The following is a 20,398-nucleotide window of genomic DNA, read 5'->3' as shown; positions in this document are numbered from 1 at the left end:
TGGCTCTGGTGAATATAAATACAATGGGAATGGGAGATAGCTCTGGGAAAGACCCTGGCATAGGAGAGTCACACACTTTCTGCCTTTACATTTTAAAAATGAGCAGTGGAAACAGTGGTTTGTCCCATCCTCCTGCCCTGTAATGCTTGATTTTGCCTTAAAAACACAAAACAAATGAAACTTAAAAGAGAATTATCTAAATTAATAAAGGTTATTGGCAGAAGAGGGAGAACATTTGTGAGCTCCAAGTTGAATAGAAATGAGCACAGAGACACTTTACTAACCAAACTGCAGCCAACCTCAAAGGCTGTGAGGTGCTATGCTTAAAAAATGTGTTGAAGAGGTTTTCTCATTTAGGGACAAGCCCAGCAGGACAGCACTGGTGTGCAGCCAGGAGGTTATTCTGAAATCACACCAGAACTACACAGCAGAATTAGCATCACAGTCTCTGGGGAACAGCTCCCTTTTGGTCAAAGTATTTTACAGATAGGTTTCCAGGAACTGAAACCCAGTGGAAACAGCAGTTCCCAAACCAGGACTCACCCTATCTCTGGGAAAGAAGGGGGGGTATGAGAGATAATGTCTGCAGGCTGCAAACTGAGATGAGTGGCTATAATCCTGAATGCTGGATGCTGAATGAGTTGGGGAGAAAAGAGGAGAGAAGGGTCATGAACGGTAGAACTCACTTGGGAGAGGGGCACAGGAAAAACAGTTTGGGAAATGCTGCAGCAGAAACCTTTTTTTCCCAAATCCCTCCTTTTCCATTGTTTCTTCCTTGAACAAAAGCAGCCCATGCAAAGACAAGGGCTTAAAACTAAAAGGCCTGACACATATTTCCTTGTCTCAGTATCAAATATCTCCTGCGATATTTACAATTCTTATACCATAAATAGAAATGCTTGAACACAGAGCTCATTTCCTGGTTTCTCAGAAAATGACATCCTCTTCCTTCTTGCCAGTTTCCCACATCTCTCTGTGCTTAATGCTGGTGGCCTGCTTTTCCCCACCATTGTACTGGTTCTCTTTTCCAGCAGCCACAGCCTCACATTTGGTAACCTTTGCCCTTCCATTTGATCAGAGCCAAAATGCCATCTTTAGAAAGCTAACGTACCAGAGAAAATGGAAATATGAAGCTGGGCTGCCCACCATGCTGTTATCTTACTCTGTTTCCACCGAGGTTTATTTTTTGGAATACACCTGTTGATTTTAAATTAATGAAAGATTTTCTAAATGCACTGAAGCATCTGAAGACTCAGGATCTCCTTAGGAGCAGAGCCCCTTTTAAAACTGAACCTCTATTAATGTGTTAAATTTGAGGCAGAGATGTTATTTACTGAAAAAGAATAGTACTTTACCTGCAGGTTTCTTTGAAGTCTTCTTGTCATTACTAGAAATTTCACTGAATTATCTTCCATCCCCCAAGTCAGCTTTCTGCTGACACAAGAGAGCTTCACCTTCTTTTTGATCCTACAAGTGAAGCCATGTGGAAATGATTGAGAGTGACGTCACAAGTTCAGCATTATGATTTAAATTTAGGATTGGGCAGAAGGAGGGGAAAAAAATTACACGCATCCACGATTACTGTGTTCGGGTCATTCAGATGCATGCTTTAAAAAATAAGGTCTTGTCTCAGTGAATATGAAATGTATCATGGAATCTTTTAAAAGGAGCTATTCTTTGCCTGTATGTGTGTTTATGTAAATATATATCCAAAACTTTGGCTTCTCCCTCAGTATTCCATTGTTTAAGTGAATTTTTGATTGCTGTTGGTACCAGAGGTAATAGTATTTCGGTGATGCTGCATGTAAATAAATTTTAGACCTTTCAAAAGGAGAAGTGTATGTTACCATAAGTTCCAGGCCTCTTTTATCCTCACAAAATCCAGACATTGAAAAACTCAAAACCACTGAGTTTAAAACACTCACTCATAATTATTGCTCACTCATAATTAATGTTAAATTCAGGTAAATGGAAGGTTACCTTTTTAGAACAAACATTTATACACAGAAAAAGTTGAGTAAGTAAATCAAGGGTCAGAGAAAACAGATTGAAGGGACAAACTTAAGGAACTCTATGTTTAGCTCATTACAACTAAGAGGGCGCTGGCCAGCTTTGAGAAGGCCACCAGGAAGAAAGATCCTCAGTTCCCCAGCAGAACTGGGAGCAGTACTAGAGGCTGGTGCTCGAGGTGGAATGGCAAGGTGACACATTCATGCTTTCTGAGCTGAAGTAATGCTCCACTGAAACTCACTGCCACAAAAATACCATCTCCACACGTCTTGAAGAATACAAGTGAGCTCTTTTAGGAGACATGTATTAGTTAATTTTGCTTTATTCTCTGATTTTAATTGCATTCACAGAATCATTAAGGTTGGAAAATTCACCTAAGATCATAGAGTTCAGATCAGAGGAAGCTGGGAAAAATGTGATACATGGGATTATTTGTGCACTTTGAATTGAAGCAACTTGGAGAGGTTGTGAGAATATATGATACAATACCATACGATAGGATACGATAGATAGGATATGATATGATACGATACAATACGATATATGTTGTATAGTGTTGTGTTGTGTCATGTTATGTTATTTTTAAGCCAGAAGTCACTGGCATCTGAAGAAGAATTTTCCTAGAAGAGTTTTATGTAAGAGTTTTATGAGTAGTGAGGGTTGAGGACAAAACAGAGCATCCAAAAGCATCATAGCAGGCACAAAAATGTGTCACAAAAGACACAGAAGACATGAGACCTACACAGACAGTTTAGTTCTTTGAACTTTCAAGCATGATAATAGATACATATGTTTTCTTAAACAGAGGTCAGTATCTTTTGCCACCAATGAATAATGTTAATTTCTAACCTCTGATTCTACAGTAAACTCATACCAAAAGGATACAAATATTTTTCTGTATGTGAATACCAAGATTCATATACAGTAATGAATACTTGCAGTATTCATTAAATCTCCCTTGTAACACATGCACACACATCATCAGCAGATAAATAAATGAGACAAAAGTGTTCAGCCTCAAGCCTTGTTTCATTGCTTAAGCTTTTCCTTGCTCCTCCAGGGATATTCATGTCAATGTCTTAATAAGGCAAGGACAACCATTTCCATGCCTAAAAACACCTGCTCAAACTCAGGAAACTGCATGAAGTGGAGTAGGACTTGTGTGTTTTCTCAGAGGGAAGAAGTGTGGTAGTTCCTTATCGTTCCTTATCTGCAGTTAACTTTGGCAAGCAATCAATCAGATATTAGCCAAAAAGACAAACATATAACAAACTAATAAAGTGGCTTTGGAAGTTCCTATTGTACTAATTCATAGCTGATATTGTTGCTAACATGCAAAAGTTTCCTCAGAGTTCACTACTGTAGTAGAACACAAGGTGATTTACAGTTAGGATATTGATTAATCCATCTTGCTGCAAGTGTTTACTGCCCTCCCAAGTGGTCCTTTAACTTGATCATTGCAGAACTTAAAATGAAATGTGGTCTTTATGAAAGCAATGTTTCCAAATGGAATAATTTGGGAAAAGTTATACAATAAGCCCAAGTTTCAAAAGAATAAAGGTATGTATTATATATTAACAATAACATGGGTATTTGTATTAGTGTCACTATCTTGTAAATATAAAAGATGGCATGCAAATTTATTTTGCCCGTTTCCAGGCACTTCTTTGTACCTTTAGTTAGAGAGATGAGAACCTGTCAATCTTCAGGGCCAAAAGCTGGCCGTAGGATGAGGTCCCTTCTCAGTCTGTGCTAAGCAGATGGAAACACTTCCCTTGCTGGAGTCGCAGTCCCCTTTCAGTGGGAATTTCCATATGGTGTCAGGCCAAACCAGAGCATGTACTATGTGCAATTGCTTCTGCACACGGAGAAGTTTTCTGTAACTCTTGAGTCCAGGGCCATTTTTGCTCTGCTTTTAAATCACCATGATGGCACCAAGCCTTCCTTCTCTGCCACCAGTTTTCTTCCGTATCTACCCTGGTTTTCTTAAGCTTACCAGACCATTTGTCTTTGATGGACCCACCCCATTGTATATCCCACCCATCCCTGGGCTGTAGCCTCGAATCCAATTGCTGTAGAAATTTAATTTGAGCCATATCTTTTCTGGGACAGAAATTCCATACTTCTTTAAAGGCATCCAGTGAAAAAGAAGTCTCTGAACTTAGACATTGATTTCAATGAGGCTTTTGCCTGTGTATGCACAGCAGAACTGAGCTATTAACAGCTGATAAAGGACTAGCTGTTTGAAATATGGTTTTTACTTTGATGTTTTTTTAAGGAGGAAGTTAAAAGAATTTAAAAGAACATTTAGATTCAATGATCAAGTATTAAAGGCACTTAGAATTTCTCAAATTAAGGTGCCATTTAACAAGGCAGGGGTCACATACAAATTTAAGAATATAGCTGGGGAAATTCTGAAGAGAATTTTGAAGTTTCCCAGATTATCATAATTCTGGTTGAAGTCATTTGTCTGAGATTTTATGTGGTTTTAACAGTTTTGGCACCATCTATCTGGTTTTATATACATATTTTTAAAAAAGAAAAAGGGAATATAGAAAAACTGACAAGACCAGAATGTTCCCCCCAAAAAAGTCTATAAAATTTATTAAGAGGTCTTAAAAACTCAAAAAAAGAGAATTTCCTGCCTCTTAAACAAAATTCAGTAATTTTATAATTAAATTCAGTAATTGTATAGTTGTTTATAATAAACCCAAAAATTCTGTTTGTAGAGCAGCTACTAAGGGATGGAGAACAGAAATTTATTACAATAGCTATTTATTTCTTAGTCAGCAGTGGGTCGTTCACAGCTAAGTGTAGTTCACAGCTATTGCACTTTAAAAACCACTTTTCTGTTTATAAGCTATCCCAGTGTCCTTTGACTCTTATCAATCTCATTCATTTACCTTGTCTATTTTGCATGCTTTTTCCTGCCTCATTCAATATCTGCAGCTTTCTGTATTAGTTAGGTTGTTTCTTCCTCCTCCTTCTGGATTGTGATGGACAACGTGTTAAATTGATGCACAATCTTTTTTCAAGTCTAGTAAATATCAAGTAATGTCAGGGGAGATCTGCACCTCCCTTGCAGCTCTGGGAAGGTACACAATTAACCCAGCTGACATGTCAGAGCTGTATGTGGATGGAACATATTCAGTGCAGCGGAATTGTTCGCAGTTCTGCAATACATATATACCTCAGCTAGTTGTAGATAGATTTTCAAAAGGATGTAGAGGAATAAAACATTTTTATTCCTTGTTGCCAAGTTTAATCTCTTACAGGGAATATTGTTTTGTATAAATAATTAAACACTGGAGCCAAAGCAAAACTGTTTCTTTAGACCCAATGATCATTACATTTCTCTGGTCTATTGCTCATGTCCCTGTTTCAAGTTGCACAACATGGCACTTTTTAAGCTGGTGTAGTAGATTTCAGGTAAATGATGTAACCAGCAGGCTTTTCTCAGAAATCCATGAAAACAGTTCCAGGAGATCATTTGTTTGTTCTAATGTCAACCAAGGAAATTTTCATTTCTTGGCCACATGTCGCCTTGAAAAGTATATCTTCTATAAATACAACTAGTACAGGCCAGTATTAGTAGGAACAGACAGAAATAATTCTTGTCTCCTTAACAGAACAATCAAACAGTCTTTACTCTTAAATGTCTGAAGATCTAAATTAAAATTCCTGTCTCTCAAACACTTGCGTATGTGGGTCTTCAATCTGCTCCTGCTGTGTGCTTTTTTTTCTTCTTCTCTACTGCTGCACACAACAAGCTTCAAGTTCTTTACAGAAGGTCAGTATGCCATATCATAAGACAAGAAAATAGTATACTATAGCCATCTGTGTTTGTTCTGTGATAAACAGGAGGGTTTTAACCAAGATTTTTGTAATTCAAAGGAAATTTTCAGCTGACAACACAATTAATCTCCTGATGCTGGTGACAAACAAAATAACAGAGGATGACCAGTCTCTATTCTCTTTTGGACACAGATAGGTGCCATCTGTGACGCTCTGCTGGCTACTGCTGTAGGGAAATCAAGAGCAATGGTCACCTAAAAAGTGACTGCACTGTGTGGTGTCACCATCCCTGTGCACTTTGGGGACTGGCTGACTGAGCTCTGACAACTTGGGTGTGTCAGATTTTGTCAAGCATGGAAAGAAATCGGCTTTTGCAAGGAGAACCTTACAATCCTACTTATCTTAAGTGAATCTCTCTGAACACTGGGAAAGGGAAAAGGAGATGAGAGGAGAGGGAGAAAATGAATCCTATACCTCCCCTATCAGTTTTCCCATTTGTTTCATAAAAAGATGTTAAAGCACAAGACACTTGATTTTACAATTTTTATACCACACATTTTTTTTGGAAAAACACTGCAAGACCTACAGGTTTTTGGGAATAATGTAGCCTTATCTGGAGAAAAGTTGGGCTGTTTATGCTGTGTTTTGTAACCAACCACTAATTCCCTAAATTAGTTTCCAGTTAACTCTCTCTTTGTGTAAGTATGTAATGGGCTGCTGAGTCAAATATTTTACTGACTTCAATTTGTGCTAAGTATGCTAGTCAAATGCTGTGGTGATGTGCATTAAATGAGTTGCAAAAGAGTGATTGAGTTGTGCAGTCTCCCCAATGGACCGCTAATAAAAAACTTTATACCTTATGAACCATCATAACTCTGTATATGCCACATGAAATAAGGTATTAAAACATTTTAGAGAGCTTTAAAAATTTTATTGGTGCTTTTTTGGTATTGCTCCACCTATAAAGCTGGACTTCCTTAATTAGTGAGGACCTATGCACAGGGGAAAAAAAAAGTGTCTAGGAAATACTGGACCCTTTAAATTTTAAGTAATCCAGCTATAGTTAGTTTTGCTACCATGCAGTTAATGAAGTATTATTAGACCAAGTGGCCATCCATCCTAGGCAGAGCATTCCTACAGGTTAGTCAGTACATGCACTTGAGGTTTCTGATTCAATTTCAAAGTGAATTAGGTTCTTGGATCAGAGGAATTATTTAACTCTTCCCAGGATTTTGCTGCTCAATAAAAGATAACTGCATACAGGAGTGTCTTTAGCTATTTCATCTATCATAACAGGAGCCACTCAAAGTGCTGCTAGCTGCCCATGGATGGGTCAGCAATGCTCTTGTCAGAAAACATTTCTCACAAAAAGAAGCAGCTGGACATTCCAAATAATTGAAAACTTACAGAGGAGCATGTGAATCCCATGTCCCAGAAAAATCAGGCATATTTTTTGTAAATGCTGACTTCCCTGCTTCTGGAAGTTTGGCTGATGGACATGTGCTTGAGCAGAGCACTGCAGCCCTACTCACTTCCAAATGAGGCTTGGAGCCATAGATCTGAAGTCTGTGAAGATCTGAAGTTTAACCCTTTCCTGCTGCTGAATATTTTTGCCTTGGTAAGTACCCACTAGAATGCATAGATTTCTTAAGGTGTGCTAAGATTTAATTACATAATTATGCTTACCCTAATGAACTAAATTTATGACCCTGAAACCCATAAGACTGTTTCTGCTTTATGGGTTCATGACTGGAGTGAGGAGCGGGCAAACAGCAGTGCCAGCCCCTGCTGACAGGGAGCAGCTGACTGGGGTGAGGCTGTTGAACAACTGGGAAGTTTTAGCCGGGACATGGCAATAACCTCACCCCACAGGAGCACTGCTGTAGGAGCTTCTCTTGTCTCTGACCTCAAAGCTTCATCTCAGCTGTGGGGTTTTTTAATATCGTAGTGACGCAACTTAATGTTACAATCCTGTAAATGGTGTTCAACCACAATGCATTTAAATGAATGTATCTTGGTTTTTTTTTTTCTTTGCTGAATCAGCAAGATACCATGGTCTCAGTAACAGCTGCTCAGACTCCTCTTTCCTTTGGCCTCCAAGCTGTTTTCCTTGGCTAAACCAGAAAGGCAAAATCAGGGGAATGGGAAAAGGTACAGGGTGCTCCTAATGCTTTCCTAAAGCTTTAAATTGCATTTAATGTCTGCTGCAGAGAGCAAGAGATGAGTTCTCAATGCTGTGTCTGCACCAACCCCTCAGTCACTTTTAGGGCTGAGATGTTACAGAAACACTCAAGTGTCACTCAGGTTTCCCAGCACTGTACCATCTGAAAGGCATCCAGATAAATGCTGAGGATGTTCCCTTTCTGTGGACACTACTGCAGTGCAAACTACCTCCAGGAAAAGTTACTAGGACAGTGGGAGCAGGGCTCTAAACAATCCCAGCAGAGGCTACACCTGCAGTACAGCTGGTGGCTGCTGCAGAATACCAAATAAGTTTAAAATTGCTGCTAAGAGGGGGGATGGTGCTTACTGCAGCAGTGAGGCACCAGGACCTGGTCTGCTTGATTGCTGCAAGGAGTACTTCACCATTATCAGTACAGAATACCAACTCCAGCTCTCATACAGGTACAAGCCTCTGATTGCAACATGGTCAGTACTGAATGTCAGGACCTGAGAGTTGTTCAGCACAAGTCTATTGCTCTCTGAATATCTCTATAGGGAAAGCAAACCCAGCAAGAGTCAGATTTTCCACCTACTAGATCTATGGAGAGGGATCTTTAGGCTAATTTGCCTGAAGCTGTCAAATTTAACTCATAGGATATCACAGTATTTTACCTTTGCAGGTAAGGCTTGTAAATAGCTAACCATCAGGGCCTGGCAAGAACTACCACACAATTACTTTGTGAGTGACTGATGGTATAAAAACAGAAGTAAAGCATTTTTAGTAGCAACTGAAATACCAGCATGTATTTTAAAGATTTGTTCACTAGGCAAGAGGGATGTCAATCCCTCAGTCTGTGGCTTTGCACTTCTCCAATATGCATTAGTGGAACATACATGATTTGAAACATCTGCATCACACTTGTGGAGGGTCAGCTGGACACTGACATTTTTCTGTATGCAGTTCATAAGTTTTTCCTTGAATCTTCTTCCAGAGACCATCTTTAAGTCAGAGGTGAAAAGAAGAATATGGTCTCTTCAAAAAGAGTTTAGGAATGGCTTCCTTAATCCATAGCATAGCAAGAAGCAACACATCATACAGTTCTTTAAAACAGAAATATCCCTGACTCAAATAAACACCCATATCCTGTTTGTAGGATAAGCCAAAATTTCCTTTTTCTTTGTCCCAGATCCAAATTACTCATCTCTTTTTGGGGGAAAAAGAAACATTATAATTCAAGTATATGTTCCCAACACAGTGACAGATTTCCCAGAGGCTCTTTTTTTCAGGCCACTGAAGCTGGGCAGAGCATCATGTGGTGGCCCTTCCCTGCCTCCAGCACACGTTCCTGCTGTAGTTTCAAGTGCTGGGCTGGCATCACTTCCCAAATGTTCTCTCCTGCTCTGTTCCTTTGCAGCCTGGCCCTCTGCCTCTTTCCATCTTCATCTCTCACCTTCCTCCCACACTTGCCTCGTGGCAGAGTCCATTATCTGAGAGATTTAGCTCCCCAAAACCCAGCGAGAAATGCCCATGTTTTTGCTGTCTTTCTTGACAGCCTGGGAAACTGAGCTGTCTCAGCCAGAATGCTGCCAAATTGAAGTGGTGGGAGAATGTGGCAGAGAGGAGGCAAGGAAGGAGATTTGTGAAAGGAAGCAGGGCCTTCCCCCTTGCTGGTGTTAAGAAATGTTGTGCCTAACTCCAGTTCCTTCAGGTCTGTCACCATCAGAAGCAGCAATGAGGATGGAATCATGTTCTCACTGGATTTTACACACCTCCTGCTCCAGTTCTCTAACCATGACAAGTCTCAGTTTCAACAAGGAGCTGCAAACTGAAGATACTGTCTGAGTGCTCAGGAAGCAGCAACATCTTTTTTTTCATTGTTCCCTCTAGAGTAACTCGTATTTCACAGTGGCTCCTTGGAGTAATAATAGTTTCTAGATAAAACACCATGGATTTTTAAGTGCACACCTGAGAGCAATTATGTCACCCTTTTCTTCTAAGTTTCCTAAACACGCCAAGCCTTTCTAGCTGCTTTTCTTTCAGCTGCCAGTACCAGAGGCAGCTAACAGAGCCATAAGCATGACAAGGCATGTGAAGGCATGACAAGGCATGTGAAGGCATGACAAGGCATGTGAGGAACTTACCAGCACCTCCCATTTTTAACTCTGAAAATTCTGAATGATCCCCATCATCGTTGAACATAGTTTGGAAAGTCAGTGCACAGTTAACTTCAGTGATTAATCACATGTGTATTAAGGCAGAAAATCTAAGCCCGTGTTACCTAAAATCTTAATTGTATATTTAACTGCACAAATACAGACAGGAAAAATGCAGGCACCAGATCACACCTATTACACCAGATTAGCATCTATTAATACATTCCAAGCCTGAACCAGAATAGCCCATGCTCTTGCAAATTATAAAATAATTTTGATTGTCCTTTTTGTTATTTCCTTTGAGAACTATGAGGTGCTTTGGGAAAAAAAAATGCAGTGAGCTAAATGAAATTTTATTCCAGCTGAAATGCATCACATATGGCCATACATACAGACACCTGGGGCAAAGTCCCAAAGAGAGGAAAATTAATTTAGAAATCTTTTGTAATGGGATTTGTTAGAGAAGTGTAAGATTACTTCCACTTAACAACTCCCTATAAAAATATGATGGGTTAAGTTTGATAGTTGGCTGCAAAGTGACTTCAGTCCTTTTCAGGTATCCTGGCAGTCCATAAATAGGATGCATAAATGTTTAGTCACCCCAGTATCTCCAGGTATCCTCTGACTCTGTCTAAAGGACCCATTTCATGCAAGACTGCCTTTCCTACATTAGACAAACTTACTACCTTTCTGCAGCTCAGAGTTCTGGTTTTCAAGGCTTTTGGATATTTGGAGATCCTGTTGACATCTTCAGCTCTTCAGCACTGCCTGTCACCACATCTTTCTCCCATTGTGGAGCTGTCAGAATGGCTCTGACCCTCTGTCAAGCTACGCAGAGGGACCACAGGCTAAGTGGGCAGCACTGACAGATATGCATCGATGTTGATCTCTCTGCCAAAGTTAAGAACTATTTTTAACTTTTCATTTTTAATATACACAAACCAGCAAGAAGTGAACTGGAAAGTGAATATCCTTCTCCAGCAACACAAAGAGGTTATACTCCCTAAGATGTTTTCTTCTTTTTAAATGTGAATACATGCATTTGGATGACTCAGCTCATAATACCCCATATGTGAGCTCAAAGTTGAGAGCATCAGTAAAACCATTGTCCATTAAAAGTGTCTAAGCGCTTTCTTGCTTTCTTTTGGCATCTGTCCTGCAATAATGTATCTTACCTTGAAATAATCTCCCTTTTACTTGTGGGGACCACCACTTTGACTGGGAGGGTGGAGTCACTGAGGGGGAGTGAAAGCAGTACCAAAGCCTATGGACAGCTTAAGCATATTTGTATATTTGCATATTTAAACAGAGAAAGGAATGGAAAGCATTCCCCCACCCCCCCCTTTTCAGTGGCTGTCATTTTGAGCATGTGTAGAGGTAGGATGAGGTTAAAAGTTCAGGAAAGAGAGAGAACACAGAACAACATCCTAGGCATTCTCTGAAACTATGACAAGGGGCTTAAAACTCTTCCCACGTATTGCCACATACAGTACTCACCGCAAGCAGTCCCCTAAACTGTCTGGCTGTGGTTACAGTTCAGTTCTGAGCCAGGAATGGGGCAGGACAGTGCTGAGCCCAGGCAGGCTACTGTGCTTTCAGCACGCTTTGCTGGATGGATGAGACCTGGCATTCCCAATTAGGGCACTCGCACAAAGCGCCGGCCGGGCCGTGGCATTGCCATGCAGCCCAGCTCTGCAGCGCTGGCTCCGCTGGCAGCTCCAAGGTAAGGACTGTGCACCCTGCCCCGAGCTTGGGTGCAAAAACCACCAAGAGAGGATTTGTACTTATTTGGATTTATGCTTATTTCCTGTACACACTCTGCTCCTCACAGGGAAGCGCACATGGCGATTTCTGTACAGCAGCATATGGGAAGGATGTGGAAGGACGACTGGTTTCTCCCAGGCTTGTGAGGAGCTCCCATCAGAAAGCAGCAATTCAAAATGGAAGGAGTGAGTACCAGCGTCTCAGCCACAGCAAGCAGTGTCCCAGCAAGGCAGGGAGGTGTTTGCCTGCAGAGCCAGCAGGTATTTGAGATGGCTTGTAGTGGAAAAGGGATCTGCTTTTACTTTGCTTGTGATGGTCTCATCCTTTATTCTGACATGGCCAGAGTAGATTTAACAGTGCTCATCAAAAATAACAAATTATTTCATGCAGCAAATTTTGCTTGTAACTACATGACACTGAAACACAGAATTAGACAATTAGTTATCCCCAGATCTGCTAACCCTTGTTCTGAGGTTAGAAATAAAAGAATTAACATACATTGGCAGCAATGGAGGCCAGAGCATACATTCTGTATATTCCTGAATTTCTACATTCCCACTTCAAGCAGCACAAACGATAACCCCAGAACCCTTGCCTTTTATTTCTTCTTAGTCTGTTTGTGAGGAAATAATTTTTGATTTCAGTTACTGTCAGGGATTTGTATAGTATCATAATTGACTGGAACAATCTAATCCTTATCTCAAAACTTTGCAGGGTAGTACATAACTGCTGCCACTCAAACCCTTATTGCAACTATCAAGAAAACTGCTCTGGGCTCATGAATATCACCAGCTTTGCGGATCACTCTAAGAAGTCTCATATTCTAGAGAATTCTATTAAAAATAATTTGATCACTTTAATCTATGGCTCCCCACCTGCAAACTCCCAGATTTCACTGGGCACTTTATCTGTTACATGGCTCCCTGATGTCTTTACCAGGTAGAGAATCTTCCAGAATTTTCAAAAAAAAATCAATATTATTGAGATTTTTGTTCATTGATAGGAGGAGATCTGCTTTACTGAAATAACAACAGTAAGCTTCTAACAGGTGCTGTCATAATTGTTCCTGCAAGCAAAGATCTAATTCATATGATAATCTGTCATCGTCTGGCATTTCATCCTAACTGATTTTTAATGCTATATTGATCTCAACTTCTATAATTGGCCTCTTCAAATAGTTCACTTTCAGAGAAAGGGAAATGCAGGGTTTTTTTTTTTTTTCTTTTAGCCTCTTTTACTATCTGGTATATGCTGCCATGGAATTTAATTCTGTATAACTTAAACCCCACAAAACAAAACCCAATCCAGAATCTACACTCCTGGAGTCTGAATAAAATATAGACAACTTGCATTTGATCTTGAAATCCTTATGTAAGCCAAGATTTCTTACTTGAGAAAATAAATAATAAGTGAAGAAATTGAAAGGCTTTAATTTTCATATCTTTAAAAAGCAATGGTTTGGTTACTTCATACAAAGGATGTCACTCCCCATAATATCTCAGCCGGAAAAAAAAGATAAAGTATTGTCATTAAAAAAAAGAAAGAAGAAAAAAAGAGAAAAAAAAAGAGAAAAAAAGAGAAAAAAAAGAGAAAAAAAAAAAGAGAAAAAAAGAGAAAAAAAAGAGAAAAAAGAACTGCTTGCAGGCTTTTGTGACTATCTTTCTGAACAGTTGTATTCTAACCTATATAAATCAGCAGCCACAGATGCAGCAGCTAAGTTAACAAAGACGTATGATGCTCTGTGACCCCCATCATCCCCGTGCATCTGAAAACAGAACTCAGAACTATAAGGTTACTGAGAATGTGGAAAATGGCAGGCAGTCATCTCTTTCACCAGACTTAGCAAAATTGTAAGAATAAACAAAAAGAAAAGTAAAAACATGTAACCAGTACTTTGCACATGGATGGGGGAGAGAGGAGAATTTTAGGTCATCTAACAGCTAATGTAAACTACAGGGTGGATTCCTTCCAGAACCAAGCTTGTGATTACATTAATCAGACACACCAGAGCTAATGCTATACATTACACTTCCAGGATTTCAATAGCGGGTTTGAGCTACAAAAGAGGGAAACAGTCCCCAATATTGGGCACACCATTAATGGAAATAAAGAACAGGAAAATAATTGCTGGAACAGCCAGTCAGCTGAACACCAGGGAAACAGTGAGTGAGCAATTATCAGTTCATAATCGATGTGACCATTACCCTCTTCTCTTTTACAGCACATCTTTTGCACCTGGCACTTCAGGCAAACAGCAGCTGAAAGAGAACTCTGTAACATGTCCATAATAGGCTGCTCCCCTGCCTTCAGGAGCAAGTGGCCATTTCAATGGCTGCAGATGTTTGTGCAAGAATGGACACTGCTCAGTACCATTCTCTGCTAATGCCAGAGTCCTTGTAGTCAACAGCTTGAGCTCTTTAATTCATGATACAATCTTTTTGCTAAAAGGTCTCAAGGAAACACTGATAGCTTCTGCTACGAGTGTGCAAGGGATGTGTTGGTTTAAAAGGTCACATTGATGTCCTTCATTTACTTACAGTAAAGGCCTTCATTGTATTTTTCTGATTCTGCCTGCCCGAATGGATAGGCATGTTAGCTGTGTAGCTTGCTGAATTCTGAACACAGAAAAAAACCCCAAGTATGTTATAACTGGTTCTCATTAAACTGCTAAATGGAATACTAAAAGGTAGCTTAAAATCAGGTGCATTTAATAAAGTTATATTTGAATTGGCACACGCATGGGTCCCATGTGTTTTTCAGTTTGCTAGTGTTGCAAGTTTATCATGTGTATTACCTATGCTTAAATGTTACTTCACTCCAATAAAAACAGGCATCATTTACAATTTCTCTCAAACATTGCTAAGTCCATGACCCAATTCATTAGCTAACCTTCTGAGGCAGCCTAACACACCCATTGAATTTACTGAGTCTTGGAAAGTGATTTATGCCTTTAGATTAGATATGGGTTTGGAAGATTAAATAAAACCACACAGGGGCATGAAGTAGAGATTTTCTGCAGAAGATACATTTTTAGTTTGAACAGAAATGTACAGAGCATTCATTCACTACATTTCACTTTCCTTCTTAAACCTGCAGAGGTTCCAGAAAATAAATCACAGGGAGGAGTTTCATCAGTGTAATTATATAAAAATTCCACATTGAAGAAAGCTGTGTGATGGGATCTGTAGTGGAAAGAGTGTTTTCAAGTTCCAAAATTCCTCTGGGAGAGAGCACAGACACCTCTGTGGCAAGCAGACCTCTGAGTCTCCCAAGGACTCCCTGCCCAGTCCAGGAGGGGAGCTGGAACCCATCCAGGTCTGGCCTCTTCCGATTCTCCGGATGCGCTGCTATGACTCAGGCACGGGCATGTCCTAACCCTGACACGGATCCCAAAACAGATCAGTATCCCAGCAAGACTGCGTAATACTCATTCATAACCAGACAGCCTTGGACATAATTAGCAGCCCCTGCAAGTCTGGAGACATTGCAGCCCTCAGATATGATGGATCTCTTGAAATAGGAATTTTACGGATTTGCCTCACGCTGCCCCTCACATTCACAGTCAGAGAAGCTGCTGCTCGGATCTGGGACTTCAGCATACCTCACAGGACTCTGTTTGGTTGCTTACATGGAAACACAACAGTAGGAAACTATTTTATGTAATTTAACAGTGAGAAAGAGAGGAAAGGAGCCAGCACTGCGGGATTATCCAGCACTCTGGACCACCATCAGGTTGTGCCTAGAATAAACTTCGGCCACCTCGGCTTTACTAACATGCAACAAGTTTCTGCCTTTCTTTATTGACGAACAAAATGAAGCTGAAATAATTTATTAGGAAAAAAGTTAGTAGAAAATTTATAAGAGATAAATTTATTAGAAAAAAGAATGTGGATTTTAATCAATAATCATGCCCATGGTCAGATAAATTTATGCTTGCAAAGGCTTCAACAGATGTTTTTCATTGTAATGGCTGAGATCCAGAATCTTTCTACATTCTTATTTTCTTTCCTCAAACTGCAATAAGACCAGAGGTCACTCCAAATTCTTTGTGTGTGTATGTGTGTGTGTTTTTTGTGTGAAGAAAGTGGACATATGTAAAAAAAAAAAAAAAAAAAGATTCCTTCTAAATAGGAAAATAAATCAGAAATACCACAAACCAGGACAAACGCAGATTCTCTGAGTGATGCAGACATTTGGAAATAAAAGCCAGCTGAAACAGTAATTTAGAAAACATCGCAACTTCTTTTGAAGTGAGATTTCTCAATGAGGAAAGCAACTTCTTTGGCTCGATGAAGGTGCAGTGGCACCACAAAGCTCATGCCTTTCCCAAATACTTTAGAAACCCATACAAACTCATCCAAACCAAAAAGGAAAAAATAAAACAAGATATTTGACTCACAAACTAGCCACTAAATGTCAACTGGTTACAGAACGCTCCACCTGCCAAGGCTGAAATCTAGGACAAAGATCCCAGAGGGGTCACAATCCTGCAATTCCTGCTCAAACCAAAGGCCTGTTAGCTCTAACACTTCTCTTAAAAAGAGAGAAAACACATATATTATGCAATCAGACTAGAGTAGAATATTTTTTATGAAAACAAGATGTTTGTAGAAGGTGCCAGGCTGCTAGTCCCAGAAAATAGAAGGCAGCTATAGCTGAGGCAGAAGTAGGACTTGCTTGTTCACCAACCTGCCGTGACCTGAGGCCAGGACAAAGAGCTTAGTCTCCCTGCCTGCTTAAATCCTGGGCTCAGGAGCTTCTGCAGCCAGCAAGGGTGCTAGAGTCAACTGTGGTGTTGACACATGTGTACTGGGAACCAGGAGGAGACCAACCTCATTTTTACAACAGCATTGCACAGAAGGGGGTTTTGGTTGGTTTGATTCAATGACTTGATTAGAATTTGAGCTGATAATTTGCAAGAGATGGGTGTTGTATCCACTGCCAGTCCTCTAAGCCAGTCAGCTTTGTATAGGATCAAATTTATATAACAAACCAGACTCAGGCAGTGTCATAAACGAGGGCATGAATTTCGTGCCAAATGTAAATGAGTAATAAAGTAGTTACCAAGTAGTATGTCAGTACACTGATTTGGCATTCCCTGTGTGTGCAGAAGCAATTTGGTATGCTATGGGGACAAAATTCAGTCCTGGCATAAATCAATGGGACTCACATCTATTGAACACCAGAACTGAAATAGGACTCAAAGGCATTTTAGACAGCATAGGAATTAGTGATGGAGGGGAAAATGTGAGGGGCAGATGGATGTGAAACAGCACAGAAGTGGAAAAGAGGAAAGAAGCAAGGAGACAGAAACGTAGAAGGTGAAAAGGACTTTCTCTATTCTATTTGTTGTTCCTTTTCTTCAATTGGAACTTGAATATATATATTTTTTCCTCTGCATCCAAACTTTATGATAAATTGGGGAACATCTTGGAAACACTTAAAAGCCTTTTAATGATCAGTCACACATGATGAGTAACAATCATTCAGGCCAGTTCTGAACGAGATCCAGAGACCTCTGTGGAATTTCCATCTGCTTGCCACAAAGACCTACACAGGAATTTGGCCACCAAGTATTCTTGAACCCACAGTGTTATGGTAGAGGTGAACTGAGCCCAACACATACAGGTTTCCAGACTTAGTTTTCCACAGCAAACAGACCCACAACTGATAAAAGCACAGTGCTGCACATGCTGAGACACACAGAATAAAGGATAATGCAAACCTGGGTGAAAACAGGGGAACACTAAGACATGTAAGACTGGTAGCTGAGAGCAGACATGGTTTACCAGGTGGCTAAGATGATCCAGTTGCAACTCACTTTGCCAGGCACGCTTGCACTGCAAACAGGGAGGGAGAGCTGCCCTGTGCCCTCCCCAGCACAAACTGAAGCATTCCTGGCAGTGTTTGCTATTGCACTGCACAGGCCTAGGGCAGAGCAGCAAACAATAGTGCATGGTATTGCCTAACAGGTTCCAGATTATCCAAATAGTTTGTAAGTGGGCATGAGGGAGCAATGCAGAAGTTCTGCAAATTGTCACCATACATTTCAGACATTTATAAGCTCTCAGGTGTTGATCATAGTGGTTTATTTAAGTACTACGTGCACAGTGTTAAGGCCCTTGGCACTAGCAGGGAACAGCAAGCAGCTTTTTTGTTATTTTCTGGTTAGTTTTGTTTCAGACTGAGCACTTGCTACTGGTTTGAGACAACATGTTTCCGTATTTTAGTAAAATCTTATGTAATTTTTGAGCAAACTTCCAGTATGCAAACCTCTGCAGACATTACAAGCATGGCAATTGTCTCATCATTATGTATAAATGCATTTGGGTTATCAAGACACTCTATGATACAATTTCTGCAGCTTCCCAGAGCAGGAAACAATACAATTCAGAATAAGGTATGGAATGTGAAATCTTCACTGTCAGCAAGCTGCACAATTTCACTGCACTTTTTTTTGTGCACATCACCTGCATTTTGTTACTAAACCCAGTAGGATCTAATTACTGTATTCAAATCACATTTAATTTAAGTATCACATTATCTGAACATATTTTGTCCACAGCATACGGAAAGGATAATGCTTATAATTAGTGTGGTAAGCCTAAATTTATTGCAATTATTCACCTGTTTGATCAATATCCATCCACACACTGTCACTCCTTGTTGGAAGTTTTATCCACATATAATTTGAGAAAAGTATTTAAACCCACAAAATAATGACAGGTTTTATCCTACTGCAAAAGCTCTTTTCTTTTGAATTACTGCAGAAATTTGTAGAATAAATTAAGATTGCTCTTGGGTTCTTAAAATGACTCAGACATAAGCTTTCAAAGGCCATCAGAAACATAAACAAGCACATCACCATCACCCACCAAAACATTGGCCGCTGGGCTTTATGAATAATTCTGTGGCAACAGGTAAAAACTGACAACCAAAAGTGAAATGATGATAAGTACTTTCCATTGATATATAGACCCTTAAGAATTCTTTTAGATCCTCTGAGAACAGAGTGTGTGGAATCTCCAGGGGCAGGTCATCTTTCTTGTGGACTACACTTACCAGAATAAGGCTGATGAAATTGCCTTTGATTAAGCTCAGGACATATACAAGCCAATACCAAATAATATCCAGTGTATCTAGCTCCTGGTAAGATAAGCTCCTTTTCCATCAGAGGAAAAGCTCTGGGTTAAATGAAATGTTATCTACACACCTGCCTGAATTAGAGATATCTAGGTTAGAACATGCACTACAGAAATCAGAAGTTTTTTAGCTCCAGGGTAAGGCTTTTCAGTCCAGGGTAAGGCTTATGCCTGAGCACACAGTAAAGCATGGGCATTGTCAGAACTGAGGTAGGAATTCTTGCAGAGCTGCCTACACCTTCTTGCAGGCTCCATACCTTCTTGCACTTTCCTAACAGTCCCACTGATACACAGAGGCAGAAGAAATTGGGATGGAAGATCCTGCAGGATCCTTCCTAACTCAGCTCTGCACAGCACAAGTTCTGTGCAAGAGTAGATGTGACCCACCTGCCAGTCTCACAGTTGGCATTAAAGTTCAGTCATAATGGACAGGATGGGGGATAAGAAGAAATGGACTGGCACAGAATTATGTTAATCATGGCACCAGTGCACTTCATTCAAGATTGAAGCTCAGCAGCTGTGTAAATTAGCTGTTGAAAATAAAAGAATTTGGTGAGTTATTGTGTCTCTGATAAGTACATCTGTTTGAAACTACTGATTCAAACAGATGTACTTATCAGAGACACAATAACATTTGTAAGAGAATGCCATAAAAAGGTGAGAATTCAAGATATTAAAGCCCATGAGAAGCATTTTAATAAAGTATTCTGCCAATCATTCAGCAAAAGTTCAAGCATCCCCTTTAGATCAGACTAGATTTACTCAAGGCTAATGGTTTCTTTATCTTCACCAAAAAATTTATATATTACAGGTGTCTTGAGAAGTGAGTTCCTGGGCCATCAGATTAATTATCTGCACCCAAATCACTAAATGCCTTAATGTGCACACTAAATGGGTCCCTAAAATCAGAAATATTTTTCCCCTCCTCCCCTTATTCCCGCTGTAGGTTTGTTCCAGAAGCTGACTGCTCAGGTTTACACTGGGCCTGTTCATACCTGGCAGAGAGCAGGGAAGGAGTGTTTGTTACCCTTAGATCAGCTTCAGAACACACAAAGTTATGCCCCTGGCAACTGGGGCCCACCAGGTGAAACAGCTCAAGGGTGAAAATGGTGGGAATCCTTCTCTTGCTACCATCTCACCCAGTATCCTTGTGAAGGCCACAGGACAGAGGAGATGCAGTGCCCAGTTTCCCATTACCACAGCAGGGCATAGTTTGTCAAAGTCTCCCAGGGACCCCTGACTTTGTTTCCCAGGAGAAATCAGCAGTGTGTTCTGAGAAAATCTTATCTGCTCCTGGCTATCCTCAGCATCCAGCTGAGGAACAGATGGTATGATCCTTTAGGAAAATGGACATAGATGGGCTGAGGCAA

At 40.2% G+C, this 20,398-nt stretch overlaps 1 protein-coding gene and 1 long non-coding RNA gene across 4 annotated transcripts in view; one reads left to right on the top strand and one right to left on the bottom strand.

The window, feature by feature from the left end:
- Window positions 1-20,398, bottom strand: part of SULF1 (sulfatase 1) — a 188,024-nt gene that overhangs the window by 139,431 nt on the left and 28,195 nt on the right. The gene's annotated exons all lie outside the window — the stretch shown is intronic.
- Window positions 11,637-16,018, top strand: LOC141730953 (uncharacterized). The gene is made up of 3 exons (XR_012582806.1): window positions 11,637-11,845; window positions 11,954-12,146; window positions 14,983-16,018. It is a non-coding gene; the product is annotated as an uncharacterized LOC141730953 (long non-coding RNA).

The sequence above is a fragment of the Zonotrichia albicollis genome, chromosome 1 (genome assembly GCF_047830755.1).
Source record: "Zonotrichia albicollis isolate bZonAlb1 chromosome 1, bZonAlb1.hap1, whole genome shotgun sequence".
In the NCBI taxonomy this organism is placed as follows: Eukaryota; Metazoa; Chordata; class Aves; order Passeriformes; family Passerellidae; genus Zonotrichia; species Zonotrichia albicollis.
This window is presented reverse-complemented; position numbering and strand designations above follow the sequence as displayed.